General features: G+C 46.5%; 1 long non-coding RNA gene across 4 annotated transcripts in view; it reads right to left on the reverse strand.

The window, feature by feature from the left end:
* Positions 1–14576: 14576 nt before the first annotated feature.
* LOC147103195 (uncharacterized) overlaps positions 14577–15578 on the reverse strand; it is a 35740-nt gene continuing 34738 nt past the window's right edge. For all 4 annotated transcript variants that reach the window (XR_015072912.1, XR_015072913.1, XR_015072911.1 and 1 more), the window contains exon 3: positions 14577–15478. This is a non-coding gene — a long non-coding RNA (uncharacterized LOC147103195). The remainder of the gene's footprint in view (positions 15479–15578) is intronic.

Raw genomic sequence — 15578 nt, forward strand, 5'->3', positions numbered from 1 at the left:
CGCATAGCTGATATGGTCAACCAGATCGCGCAGTACCGCGTCTTCGCGACCATTGACCTGAAATCAGCGTACCACCAGCTCCCTATCCGCCCTGAGGACCGCCAGTATACTGCCTTTGAGGCAAATGGCCGCCTCTATCACTTCCTTAGGGTTCCCTTTGGCGTCACCAACGGGGTCTCCGTCTTCCAAAGGGAGATGGACCGGATGGTCGATCAAAATGCGTTGCAGGCCACATTCCCATATCTGGACAATGTGACCATCTGCGGCCATGACTTGCAGGACCATGACGCAAACCTCGAAAAATTCCTCTGCACCGCCCAACTCCTGAACCTGACGTATAACAAGGAGAAGTGCATATTCCGCACAACCCGCCTCGCCATCCTTGGCTGTGTTGTGGAACACGGAGTCATCGGTCCCGACCCCGACTGGATGCGTCCCCTTATGGAACTCCCACTGCCCCACTGCCTCAAGGCCCTGAAGAGGTGCCTAGGGTTTTTCTCCTATTACGCCCAGTGGGTCCCCTACTATGCAGACAAGGCCCGTCCGCTGATCAAGTCCACCTCTTTTCCCTTGACGGCAGAGGCCCGCTTAGCCTTCCACCGTATCAAGGAAGACATTGCCAAAGCCACCATGCACGCAGTGGACGAATCCATCCCCTTCCAGGTGGAAAGTGACGCGTCCGACTTTGCCCTGGCCGCTACCCTTAATCAGGCGGGGAGACCCGTGGCCTTCTTTTCACGAACCCTCCAGGGCCCGGAGACCAGACACTCCGCTGTTGAGAAGGAGGCCCAGGCTATTGTGGAGGCTGTGCGTCATTGGAGGCACTACCTGGCCGGAAAACGATTTACCCTGCTCACTGACCAGCGTTCAGTTGCTTTTATGTTTAACAACAAGCAGAGGGGCAAAATCAAAAACGACAAGATCTTGAGGTGGAGAATCGAACTTTCCACCTACAATTACGAGATCTTGTACCGGCCCGGGAAGCTCAACGAACCCCCGGATGCTCTATCGCGTGGCACCTGCGCCAGCGCGCAGATCGATAGACTGTGGGCCCTCCACAATGACCTCTGCCACCCGGGGGTCACCAGGTTCTTCCACTTCATCAAGGCCCGCAACCTGCCTTACTCCATTGAGGAGGTCAGGACCATGACCAGGAACTGCCAAGTCTGCGCTGAGTGCAAACCGCACTTTTATAGACCAGACAGGGCTCACCTGATAAAAGCCACTCGCCCCTTCGAGCGCCTGAGCATTGATTTTAAAGGGCCTCTCCCCTCCTCCGACCGCAATGTGTACTTCCTCAACATTATTGATGAGTACTCCCGTTTCCCGTTCGCCATCCCCTGCCCGGACATGACCGGTGCCACGGTCATTAAATGTCTGAACGACCTCTTCACCCTGTTCGGTTTCCCCAGCTATATCCATAGCGACCGGGGCTCATCGTTTATGAGCAACGAACTCCACCAGTACCTGCTCGCTAGGGGTATTGCCACAAGCAGGACCACCAGTTACAACCCCCGGGGGAACGGACAGGTGGAAAGAGAGAATGCGGCAGTTTGGAAGGCCGCCCTGCTAGCCTTAAAGTCTAGGGGCCTTCCGACCTCCCGCTGGCAGGATGTGCTCCCCGATGCGCTCCACTCTATTCGGTCACTGCTCTGCACTGCCACTAACGCCACCCCTCATGAGAAAATGTTTGTCTTCCCAAGGAAGTCCACATCGGGGACATCGCTACCGCCATGGCTGATGTCCCCAGGGCCGGTCCTACTGAGAAGACACGTGAGGACCCATAAAATGGACCCCCTGGTCGAGAGGGTCGACCTCCTCCACGCCAACCCCCAGTATGCTTACATTGTGTACCCGGACGGGCGGGAGGACACAGTCTCCATACGAGACCTCGCACCCTCGGGGGCCCCAGTAACCCACTACCCACTACCACCCCCCCACGATCCAATATCCAACCCCAGCAGACGGCACGCCTGGGCCCCGCGACCCGCTCGACACCCACGAGGACTACACACCAGTGCCCCAGCCTACGCAGGACTCGACGCCAGAAGCTTCACTACCCCTGCCGTCACCACGTCGATCACAGCGGCAGACAAGACCTCCGGAGAGACTCCAATACACAAACTTTTAATACACTTCACCCCACTGGACTCATTTTTAAACAAGGGGTGAATGTGGTAAACCACTGTTATACCTGCCTGTGTGGGTGTTTGTATTCCACTGTGTACATGTCTGTACATGCCTCGGCTGATTCCTCCCACGAGTCCAGGTATAAAGGTGACTGCTCCACAGTCCCTCTGTATTCTGGACTGGTCGACCACTCGAGGCACACCTTCATTCTCTTGTTAATAAAAGCCTGTTAGTTACTCGCTTAACCTCAGCCTTTTGAGTAATTAATAGCGCATCACCTACATTAAGCTGGAGGAAAGGTTGACACTGTAGGAATCTACGTACTCCTAGCAAAAAATACTGAACTCGGAGAGGTTCAACAGAAAAGGTTTAATTGTTGAGGCTGCATGTTGAACACAAAATGGCGTCAGAGCCTACACCAAGTCCGACTGCCTTTCATCAGTCCACAGCTTCGACTGCTCCTCCCCCTCTCTGGGCTTAACTATGTTGCAGATCGAGTTTCTTAAAGGTGTGATCCTTCTTAAAGGCATGACGCCTGATTTATAGTCTACGGACCGAAAAGCGGATTGTGTCCTTTCTGTGATCGGTACGCCACACAGCTCCCCCAGAATCCGCTAGTAGGGAGTGTACGAACCAGCGTGGCGGCTTGATGGCACGGCCGGAACAGCTCTTGGCGGTTGGTGTCGGGAGCGGGGCGGTCGGACGCGTCGGGCTCTTAGGCGGTCTGCCCCGCGGTGGGGGTTGGCCCACTTGAATGGGTTCGTCGGGCTGTAGGTGCGCCAGCTTGAGCCGGTCGCCCGACACCTTGTCATGGTTACGCTTAGGAGTCGTCCTGAGCGTCGGGGTCACCAATGTAGGAGTCTACGTACTCCTAGCAAAAAATACTGAACTCGGAGAGGTTCAACAGAAAAGGTTTAATTGTTGAGACTGCATGTTGAACACAAAATGGCGTCAGAGCCTACACCAAGTCCGACTGCCTTTCATCAGTCCACAGCTTTGACTGCTCCTCCCCCGCTCTGGGCTTAACTATGTTGCAGATCGAGTTTCTTAAAGGTGTGATCCTTCTTAAAGGCATGACACCTGATTTATAGTCTACGGACCGAAAAGCGGAATGTGTCCTTTCTGTGATCGGTACGCCACACAACAACCTAATATCAGATAGTTTGAAGGGAACACAATCTAGAAAGGATTTACACTCACTGCACTGAGAGCGGGTATTTTACAAACTGCCTCTGTCAAAGATCTGTGTGGAAAAGTGAAGCAGAATGATGCTGTACAGGAGACTTTAACTACGACTTGTGGTGATGAGGACTTTATTTTAAATTGAGAAACCAAGGGCCAGGATTGAACAGAATAGAAGAAATAATAGTTAGGTGACACCTACGGTGTAGATTGCAGGACTGATGGTGATGAGGAGTTCCACAGTTTGGGCAATATGGGAAAGAATGGGGTAAAATGAGAGAGAAGATGATTTCAATACACTGAAGATGTATGGAGGATGAAGCGTGTGTAGGATGACATACTTGTGAAGAGATCGCAAAGTATCTGTTTGAAGAATGGACTCAGTCGAGAATATTTTTGTGGACTTTATGGGCTGAGGGTGTTTTCCCTGTGGTGGGATCGCCCTGTGCAAATGTGTGGGGGACTGGTTTGTTAAAACTCCAGAGAACGCATGGCAGTTGGCTGTGACAAAAGAACTGTCAGTCATCCAGAATGTATGGGTTCGCCCGACAGTCCTGGAAAAAGGAAGGGGGCCATTGAACTTGAAAAGGCCACTCTAATATGCAAAGCACTTCTCACCTCCATCTCAGAAGAGAAGCAGAACAATAAACCCACTGGCCTCAGCCAGCCGAAAAGGAGCCAGTTTTTTCCCCAACACAAAGACCGAAAGATATGTCCCAGACTTAGGGCCATTAATCCAATACGCATGGGTCCGAGGATGACCCATCACTGATTAAGCACCGGAGTGCTTAAAGAAAAAGCATTTTAAAAGATTGGCGGGAAAGATAGGGGAAGCCAGACTCCTACAAAAGATCGAGGGCTAGATTTTCAGTTGCTTGCGCCAGCAGTTAGCGCCTTAAGCGAAGTGATTTTCGGGCGCTATGCGTGTAGCGCCCGGGCGCAGCGCAGTTTGCGCCCCGCCCCAAATTAAGTTGCCCGTTAGCGCCGGCGCAAAGTTTAGCGGCCGCCCGGATGCGCGCGCAGAAAATGACGTCACATCCTCGTGCAACGCCCTTTGGCCGCCCGGAATCCAAACCGCCCCATTGTGCGGCTGGTGTCCAGAGCGTTTGTAAAATGGAACGCAACACACCCTGGGGAGCGCAAATTAAAGGGCACTCCTCCTGCACTATAAAAGGCAGTCTGCATGTGTTGTGTGGAAGGATCCAGTGTGTTGTTGTGAACGGTGTATTTATGTTTCCGGCCACCGCCACCGCCACCACCACCACCACCTCCACCTCCTCCTCCTCCTCCTCCTCGTCTTTTCCCCCCCCCCCCAGACTCTGCCTTTGAAAAAAACACATGCACCCTTCCCCTTTAAGAGCTCACTGGCACTAGAGTGTCTGCCGTGCGCTGCGCCCGAGCTCGGGTGTTGCGCTCTGCACCACCGGCTTAGCGCCTAAAGATAGTAGTGGAACGCCTCTTTTAGCACTCCACCAACCTCTTAGGGCGAAGCCACTGAATTTCCGACAACGGGGCGCTACTTTGGGGCGGGCGCTAACTTCGGGCGGGCGCTAAGGTTAGCGCCCCAAAACTGTCTATATTGAAAATCTAGCCCAGATTATTTTCCACCATTCTCTCTCTCTCTCTCTCGCTCCCTGCTCCAACAAGATCGAACTAACAAGAAGTACCAGAGAAGCCGACGAGCGGAGTGATCGAAACCGACTGCGTGAGGGCAAGCACAGTCTCGAGTGCCCCAAGCCGGTAACCCGTGAGCTGTAAGGGCTCAGAGTTTTCTCAGAAGTGAAGTTTTTGGGCTATTCCGAGGGTGGGAGCTTCATTTGGTTCAGCCAGGTGAAGGGGTTTATGTGACTGGGTAATTCGTTGGTAGGGGGGGAATTAGAGTCCACCATAGCAACATGGGAATTACTGCTTGTTATAGTCCCCAGTTTTGTACAGTATGTATGTTGTTTGTAACCTGGATGTTATTCTCCACAGAGACAGTGATTTTGTTTAGTAGTGCATGTTTTAGCCAGTGTATGTTAGACCAAATAAATATAAGTTTGATTTTTCACCGAAGCATTCCTGTCTGTGACTTATTTCATTTACACTCTGAATAATAATTCCCGGGTATAGAACTTTCGTAAGGCAGGGGCGATTCGAACCGTCCGTCTAGCAATTGGGCTAGGATCAAAAACCGCTTACACTTGGAGCGGAGGAGGAACAATTATTGTGGCTGCACTGGTCCAGGACTTGCTGTGCTGTTGCAGTACCTGATGTCATCCACTAGATGTTTTCAATGAGCAGTGGAAATACTCGAACGCCTTCTAGTGGCAGAAAGTTGGGCAATACAGTGAGGTGATGAGAGCCAAACAGAATGCAGGAGCTGAGGTGACTCAACTTTTGCTGCCTTTTCCAATATTTCAATTTCTTGGAATTTTGACCAATAGGGCAGGGCTGGCCCTTTACAAAGTACGTCAGGGCTGATTTCCTCTTTGTGCTTTGTGTAGCGAAAGCATACAAATTATTTTTTGTAAGCATGTTTATGATTTCACACACATAGTCCATAGCGGAAATCATCCCCCATACAGAACTTTGTACTTATCCAGCCGACATGACAGGTGGTAAACAAGAGCTGAGTTACAGCAAAAAGGTGGATCAGACTCGTCTCCTTTTATTCTTCCTTTACATTTTCAATTACACGCTAATGCTTAGGGGAAGGGGGAACAAGGGGAGCAGTGATTGGTGGAAGGTCAGCTGATCCCTGCCTATCCAGTGGGGAGTTCTCATATCCCTGTGTCATAATCAAAGGGTAGGTTTCATTTTCCCCAGTAATCTTAGTGTGTATATATAGATAGATATATATGTGTGTGTGTGTGTGTGTGTGTGTGTATATGTGATCGAGAGAGTGGGGAGAGTGTAGGGAGGGTCATTCCCTCACGGCCTACTGGAATAACACACACCTATTTTCTCTGCAGGTGCTGACTGGGCAGGAAGAGACCCAAACTCAATTCCCCAAGGTGCTGAGGTGAGCGGGTGGTGTAGTGGCGAGATACATCTCGTGTTCTCTGGTATCCTGGGGCAACCTTCAAAACGATTCTCCAAAATGGCCCTAAATGCTTTGTCCATATCCAACTCTAGAAAGAGACCTTAAGTCTCACTCTTACGACAAAGCAACAGAGTTCCCACTTGGGACTGGGTAGTGCATAGGTTAAAACTCTATCCTTTCACCTCTGGGATTTGGAGTTGAATCCAGCGCAGATTGATGGTATGAATGCTTCCTATTTGCTCACTGTAAAATTCCTAGATGGAATAAACATAGAAAATGCTGGAAATACACAGCAGGTCCATCAGCATCTGACAGAGAAAAGACAGGTTGGTGTTTTGGGTAGAGATTTTTTAGGATCGCATTGTAAAAATGCTCCAAGACTGCTAATCTCACCCAGAGAGGTCACAAAGGTGGCTGTTGTGAGAAATGGAAAATGGCACATTGGTGCATTAGGGGTGTTGCTGGGAAAGATTAAAGGGAACAGTGCTCTGGGTGTCTGGCTGTATCAGACCAGCCACAGGTGCCCACAATGGGATTGTGTTCCATTTCCCAGTATTACCATCTCTTCTTTTGTAAAGCATGAAGATTAACCAACCTAAAAAAATACAACTTTCTCATGCATTTCTGGGACTATAGTCTGATATTTTTGAAAGACAAGGATTCAGCCTTGGCTCAGTGGTAACACTCTTGCCTCTGAGTTAGAAGGTTGTGGGTACGAGCCCCACTCCACAGACCTAAACAGATTGGGGTAGAGTTTCCGCTTTGGACACAATCAGAAAATTGTGCGCAAAGTGCGCTAGAAATTGTGCTGGTTAGCTTACAGTTCAAGTTTCTGCTAACAATCATTTGCATAATCACAAAGGCAAAATCTTCCCTGAACCAATGCGATTGGGCAGCATAATCGTTTCTTTTTTTTTACTTTTCATTAAAAAGTATTCCTTGATGTATTTAAGAGTGGTAACCTGGTGCAGTTTTATTAACACAGCTGAAAATGGGTTTATCACCAAAAATAAGCATTTGAGTAGCCTGATTTAAAATCACTGAAAATGACTTAAAAACTATACTGCACTATTTAATAATTTCATTGGTATACACTGGTCAGTTTCTTAGTAAATTGAATATATTTTTTGATATGAAAAAACAATTAAAGCGTGCCTACAAGTGCCTGTGTGCCTAAGAAAATGAGCAGAATTTGAAGACCCCATGAAGACCCCAACCTCATGAGCCCTTATCTTGCGTAGCAACCTTTTATGTGGCACCTTATTGAATGCCTTTTGGAAGTCCAAATATATTACATCCATTTTCTAAGTGCCCCATTACCAAATCCATTATTAAGGAAGTGGTAACTTAGAAAATAATACAGGAAACTCTTTATTATCCGGCACCGACGGGACCGGCGTGGTGCCGGTTGTTCAAGAAGTCCGGATTACAGAGAGGTATACTTACCAAGGTACGAGAGCCCTGTACACAGCCACAGGTGCAGGAGTCCTGGTTACACGGCCACAGATCCAGGAGCCCTGGTTACATGGCCACAGATCCAGGAGCCCCGGTTACACGGCCACAGATCCAGGAGCCCCGGTTACACGGCCACAGATCCAGGAACCCCGGTTACACGGCCACAGATCCAGGAACCCCGGTTACACGGCCACAGATCCAGGAACCCCGGTTACACGGCCACAGATCCAGGAACCCCGGTTACACGGCCACAGATCCAGGAGCCCCGGTTACACGGCCACAGATCCAGGAACCCCGGTTACACGGCCACAGATCCAGGAACCCTGGTTACACGGCCACAGATCCAGGAGCCCCGGTTACATGGCCACAGATCCAGGAACCCCGGTTACACGGCCACAGATCCAGGGACCCCGGTTACACGGCCACAGATCCAGGAACCCCGGTTACACGGCCACAGATCCAGGAACCCCGGTTACACGGCCACAGATCCAGGAGCCCCGGTTACATGGCCACAGATCCAGGAACCCCGGTTACACGGCCACAGATCCAGGGACTCCGGTTACACGGCCACAGATCCAGGAACCCCGGTTACACGGCCACAGATCCAGGGACCCCGGTTACACGGCCACTAATATATAGTAAAATTACCTGAACCTACTCCTGAATTTTGCCGGTTAAGAGAGATTTCCAGAGATTGAGGCGCCGGTTAAAAGAGAGATTGGGCAGAGTCAACATGGTTTTATGAAAGGGAAATCATGTTTAACAAATTTATTGGAGTTCTTTGAGGGTGTAACTAGCAGAATAAATAAGGGGGAACCAGTGGAAATGTGAGGTTATTCACTTTGGGAGGAAGAATAGAAAAACTGAATATTTTTTAAATGGTGAGAAACTATTAAATGTTGGTGTTCAGAGAGATTTGGGTGTCCTCGTACAGGAAACACAGAAAGCTAGCCTGCAGGTACAGCAAGCAATAAGGAAGGCAAATGGCATGTTGGCCTTTATTGCAAGGGGGTTGGAGTATAAGAGTAAGGAAGTCTTGCTACAATTGTACAGGGCTTTGGTGAGACCACACCTGGAGCACTGTGCACAGTTCTGGTCTCCTTGTCTGAGAAAGGACATACTTGCCTTAGAGACGGTGCAACGAAGGTTCACTGGATTGATTCCTGGGATGAGAGGGCTGTCCTATGAGGAGAGATTGTGTAGAATGGGCCTATACTCTCTGGAGTTTAGAAGAATGAGAGGTGATCTCATTGAAACATACAAGATTCTGAGGGGGATTGACAGGGTAGATGCTGAGAGGTTGTTTCCCCTGGTTGGAGTGTCTAGAACCAGGGGGCATAGTCTTCGGATAAGGGGTCGGACATTTAAGACTGAGATGAGGAGGAATTTCCACTCAGAGAATTGTGAATCTTTGGCATTCTCTACTCTAAAGGACTGTGGATGCTGAATCATTGAGTATATTCAAGGCTGAGATCGATAGATTTTTGGACTCTAAGGGAATCAAGGGATATGGGGATCGGGCGAGAAAGTGGAGTTGAGGTCGAAGATCAGCCATGATCTTATTGAATGGCGGAGCAGGCTCGAGGGGCCGCATGGCCTACTCCTGCTCCCAATTCTTATGTTCTTAAGAGCCTTCCCGAACCAGCGCAATCGCCGGAATCTCACAATTCTGACCTGGGGACGTGGCCAGTTTTGTGGGCAGGGCCTGAATTGGGCAAATTGAACCTTGAACCAGCGCAAAAGGTCATGGAAAACTCATGGGCTTAACTCATGTATGTTCAAAACTCCCCGATCTTTTGCGCTGGTGCGGCTGATTCTGCTCGGATTGTGCTGATATAACTTATGGAAACAAAATGAAACTCGACCACATAATCTAGGCTGACAGTACTGAGGGAGTGCTGCATTGTTGGAGGCTCTATCTTTCAGGTGCGGGCCCTGTCTGCTCTCTGAGGTGGATGTTAAAGGTCCCATGGCACTATTTGAAGAACAGGGTAATTCTCCTGGTGTCCTGGCCAACAGTTATCCCTCAATCAACACCACTAAAACAGATAATCTGCTCATTTCTCTGATTGCTGTTCATGGGACCTTGCTGTGTGCAAATTAGCTGCTGAGTTTTACTACATTTCAACGGTGACTATATTTCAATTCATTGGCTGTGAAGTATTTTGGGACATCCTGATGTTGCAAAAGGTGCGATATAATCGCAAGTTCTTTCTTTAATTTATCCTAATATATAAATCTCAGTTCTTAAGTCATTTCAATCCTATGGTAATGTTCCAAATTTCATAATTCAATTTCTAAATATTGAGATTCTTTTCCCTACAGTTTTAATAGATTGATTCCTAAAATTCACCTAAACATAAAGAGAGTATGTGACTGCTAGCAGGGGAAAGCCCCCGTTTGTCTAATGGACCTTCCCTGGTCGTCTAATGGGCTTGAATTTTGAACTTGATTGTGTATCTATTCATGGTTTTCATTGAAGAGGAGAGGGCCACGAGTTGAATCCCAGGCCTGACATGCATTCTGCTTTCACAATGCACAAGTTTACCAGTTATCAGACCGGCCACTAGGTGGAGCACTGTTTGAAAACAGAGCGCTCCACCTCAGGATCAGGGTAAAAACACCAATACCAGTCCAGAGTGGCCAACCTGTAATGATGTCCAACAAGCCGATTGTTCATCATGTGCAAAGTAAGTCTTTAAGTTAATTACTTCCACTTGCTCTGTATAGTCACAGCTGCTGTGTATAAAGACAACCACACTGGAAACAAGCTGTTGAAGAGTTAAAAGGCTCAGTGGTGGAGTCTTGTGATAGCATTAGTCACATAAAAACAAAGTGATTCCTCTCTTTGTTGGAGCAGGGAGGTGGGAACATAGAAACATAGAAGATAGGAGCAGGAGTAGGCCATTCAAGCCTGTTCCACCATTTAATGAGATCATGGCTGATCATCCAAATTCAGTACCCTGTCCCTGCTTTCTCCCCATATCCCTTGATCCTTAAGAAATATATTTAACTCCTTCTTGAATATATTCAATGAATTGGCCTCAACGGCCTTCTGTGGTAGAGAATTCCACACGACTCTCTGGGTGAAGAAATTCCTCCTCATCTCAGTCCTAAATAGTAATGTAAAATTTGGTACATAAATCACTTCCTACATGTTTTGGTTGCTGCGATTAGGTGTGGGCGAGTGGTATGGCCTTTCTACGCATAGAACAGCGTTACAATCAAAACCTTCTGTATTGATCACAGTTTCAATGTCCCATCAATCGAAGCAAAGTCCTCAACAAAAAAAAATACTTGCTTTTGTGTTTAACACATAAAGGTTCATTTTCTGAGTGTGCGCTGGCTCTTGGGAACCTCACCCACTGCCTGTGTACATTGAAAAATCACGGGCAGCGGGCACTGAGGAATGTCACCCCGAAAGGCCTGCTCAACACGCCAGCAGCCATCCATTTTGATTTAGATGTCACCCTAACTTCTTGCACAACCTGGGCCTGAAATTATGATGCTTCTGGTTCACACTTCAAGTTAACTTTAATTTACTTTCCAAAGAAAATATTGACCTTATGCATCCCTTTAGGATGGTAATAAACCATCCTCTAGAGCTTTGCTGTGCTCTAGATAAGAAATACGCTACAGGTGAGTAGTGGTGATGGTCCAGGGACCTGTTATCAGTTCAGTTGTGAATGGAGATCTTGATGGCCACACATATTTGCCACAGTTTGATTAGTTTGGACATTAACAAATCAATAACCAGCTGTTCTGTTACTTACTGATCTTTTATATGGGTTATAGTGTAAACAACTGAATCCACAAGCCACTGTGTAATGGAAAGGAGGGCAGAGGATTCATGGGTCATTGCAGAGTGAGAAGAAGAGCAGGGATTACAATGTAAAGTAAGACTGGACCAAGAATTAAAGTACAATAAACTCTGAACATCATCAGCTCCGGCTCCCAGGTGTTGTAGAAATAGCTAAGTTCCTGTATAATCTATACATCCTCCATGTACAATGCACCATTGTTTGTAATTGCTTATTTAAAAAAAAGCTTGGTGGATTTCTGTCCTCAAGATGTGAAGGTATTGAGGAGTGAGTTGGCTATGATAGATTGGGGAGCTTCATTAAAAGGCATGATGGTGGATGGGCAATGGCTAACATTTAAGGAACGAATGCATGAATTGCAACAGTTATACATTCCTTTCTGGCACAAAAGCACAAAAGGAAAAGCGGCCCAATCATGGCTAACAAAAGAAATTAAGGATAGTATTAGATCCAAAGAGGAGTCATATAAAGTTGCCAGAAAAAGTAGCAAGCCTGAGGATTGGGAGCAATTTAGAGGTCAGCAAAAAAGGACCAAAAGATTGATTAAGAGGGGAAAAATAGAGTATGAGAGTAAACTTGCAAGGAACATAAAAGTGGATTGTAAAAGCTTCTACAAGTATGTAAAAAGAAAAAGATTAGTGAAGACAAATGTAGGTCCCTTACAGTCAGAAATGGGAGAATTTATAATGGGGAACAAGGAAATTGCAGAACAATTAAACAAATACTTTGGTTCTGTCTTCACGGAAGAGGACACAAATAACTTCCCAGAAATGCTAGGGAACCAAGGGTCTAGTGAGAAGGAGGAATTAAAGGAAATTAGTATTAGTAAAAAAATAGTGCTGGAGAAATTAATGAGACTGAAAGCCAATAAATTCCCAGGGCCTGATAATCTGTATCCCAGAGTACTAAAGGAGGTAGCCATGGAAATAGTGGATGCATTGGTTGTCATCTTCCAAAATTCTATAGATTATGGAACAGTTCCTGCAGATTGGAGGGTGGCAAATATAACCCCACTATTTAAAAAAGGAGGGAGAAAACAGGGAACTACAGATCGGTTAGCCTAACATCAGTAGTAGGGAAATTGCTAGAGTCTATTATAAAGGATGTGATAACAGGACACTTAGAAATTATCAACGGGATTAGACAAAGTCAACTTGGATTTATGAAAGGGAAATCGTGTTTGACAAACCTACTGGAGTTTTTTGAGGATGTAACTGGTAGAGTAGATAAGGGAGAACCAGTGGTGTATTTGGATTTTCAGAAGGCCTTTGATAAAGCCCCACATAAGAGGTTACTGTGCAAAATTAAAGCACATGTGATTGGGGGTAATATACTGGCATGGATTGAAAATTGGTTAACAGACAGGAAACAGAGAGTAGGAATAAATGGGTCTTTTTCGGGGTGGCAGGCGGTGACTAGTGGGGTACCGCAGGGATCAGTGCTTGGGCCCCAGCTATTCACAATATATATCAATGATTTGAATAAGGGAACCAAATGTAATATTTCCAAGTTTGCTGACGGCATGAAACTAGGTGGGATTGTGAGTTGTGAGGAGGATGCAAAGAGGCTTCAAGGCGATTTAGACAAGTTGAGTGAGTGGGCAAATACATGGCAGATGCAGTATAACGTGGATAAATGTGAAGTTATCCACTTCGGTAGGAAAAACAGAAAGGCAGAGTATTATTTAAATGGTGATAGATTGGGAAATACTAATGTACACCAGTCACTGAAAGCAAACATGCAGGTGTAGCAAGCAGTTAGGAAGGCAAATGGTATGTTGGCCTTCATTGCAAGAGGATTTGAGTACAGGAGCAAGGATGTCTTACTACAGTTATACAGGGCCTTGGTGAGACCACACCTGGAGTACTGTGTGCAGTTTTGGTCTCCTTACCTAAGAAAGGATATACTTGCCATAGAGGGAGTGCAGCGAAGGTTCACCAGACTGATTCCTGTGATGGCAGGACTGTCGTATGAGGAGAGATTGGGTCAACTAGGCCTGTATTCACTAGAGTTTAGAAGAATGAGAGGGGATCTCAATGAAACGTATAAAATTCTGACAGGGCTAGTCAGACTGGATGCAGGGAGGATGTTTCCCCTGGCTGGGGGGTCTAGAACGAGGGGCCACAGTCTCAGGATACGGGGTAGGACATTTAGGACTGAGATGAGGAGACATTTCTTCACTCAGAGGGTGGTGAACCTGTGGAATTCATTACCACAGAAGGCTATGGAGGCCAAGTCATTGAATATATTTAAGAAGGAGATAGATAGATTTCTAGACAAAAAAGGCATCAAGGGGTATGGGGAGAGAGCGGGAATATGGTATTGAGATAGAGGATCAGCCATGATCATATTGAATGGCGGAGCAGGCTCGAAGGGCCGAATGGCCAACTCCTGCTCCTATTTTTCTATGTTTCTATGATGGAGAATGGGACTCCTTTTTATTTCAGGGATTCACTGTCGACTCTTTGGTGCCTGCTACAGACTACACTCAGAAGAGCGTCCCTCCTGCACGAATCGCCTTCATGGCCTTTCAGAGTGAGGTTGCTGGTTTAACTTCAAGCTCATTTTATGTCGGACTCTCCCAACCAGCAGAGAGAGAACATTTCCATCACACCAGTCGAGGTTGGATTTGAGTTCAGATCCCAGACATGAAGGGAACTGTGCTAACGTACTGCACGGCCAGTGATTCTTTTATCTACTTTCATAACTGAAGTGACAAATGGAATATTGGGAGAGTTTACCGTGATTTTACATCAGCCCACTTTCTGAAATTGCCTGAACGCCCCGGGTCTTCCGACTCAGTGGTCCTTGATTAGGAGCAGAGTTCGATGGCACAGATATAAATGACATGGCAGCCAATGGCAACACCTTCAATACAAAAGGGTCTGATTTTGTTTGTTCATCTTAAAGCTGCACAACTCTCTGCTGTTTCTGAAATCACTTAAATATTTTAAAAATGAGTGAAAAACATTGTTAAAAGACTGTTACTAATATACTTTATTTGTTCCAAAACCTGGTTCCAATTCCACACAATTCTGTGTACAAGGGCTCAGTAATCTGCTGGAATATATGGGTTGCACTCAGAGTCTTGTATATTTTTGATGTATTTAATCCCTGATAATTACCCAATCCCGTCTGATCGCAGAAGCTAAACAGAGGCAGGCCTGGTTGGTGCTTGGATGGAGACTGCCTGGCTTTACCAGAACTACTTTGCCAAGAAATTTGCTTGATTTAGGAGTTCTATAGATGGTCTACCTCAGCCCATTTAATCACCTCGTGCAATATATTCCATATTTAAAAACAAACAGATTATACACAGGTAATGCATTCCAAATGATGATTGAGGTTTGTGCGATTGACAATATGAGTGCACAAAACAATTAAATTAGCAATAGGGCTATATGTGTAAATGATGGATCAATAAATAATGGGAAGCAACTTAAATGCTGAGGATTACATGTAGACAGGGCAATTACTACTCTGATACAGTAATCATGCTATACAGGGGCCTTTTAAGGCACTGTTAATGCCACTGACTCACACTATTGTGCTGGCACTCATAATTTATTTTTAATGTGCTAAAGTATAAGCCCTTTACGGGAAAGCATTCAGTTCTTGTGCTATTTCCTTCAATTAACATTTAATGAAGTTTTACTTTGTATTTTTGAATACAACTTCAGGATGTGAGTTTTAGAATTTGTATATTTAAACGCTGCGGTCAGTGGTGAACAGCAAATGCAGAATCCTTGTGTAACCACAAGGTGGCACCAAATCTTAAATTGTAAGTCTCGGGAAGGGAAGCCAATCCATCTCAGAGTAAACAAAAACAGAAAATGCTGGAAATACTCAGCAGACCAGGCGGCATCTGTGGAGAGAGAAACAGCGTTAACGTTTCAGGTCGATGACCCATCTAAGAGTAATATGGTTGTGGTTTAGTTTGCTTGTATTGCAACGTGCAGCAAAGC

This window comes from Somniosus microcephalus, chromosome 20 (assembly GCF_052327205.1).
Source record: "Somniosus microcephalus isolate GS21.2 chromosome 20, FLI_Smic_1.0, whole genome shotgun sequence".
Classification (NCBI taxonomy): domain Eukaryota; kingdom Metazoa; phylum Chordata; class Chondrichthyes; order Squaliformes; family Somniosidae; genus Somniosus; species Somniosus microcephalus.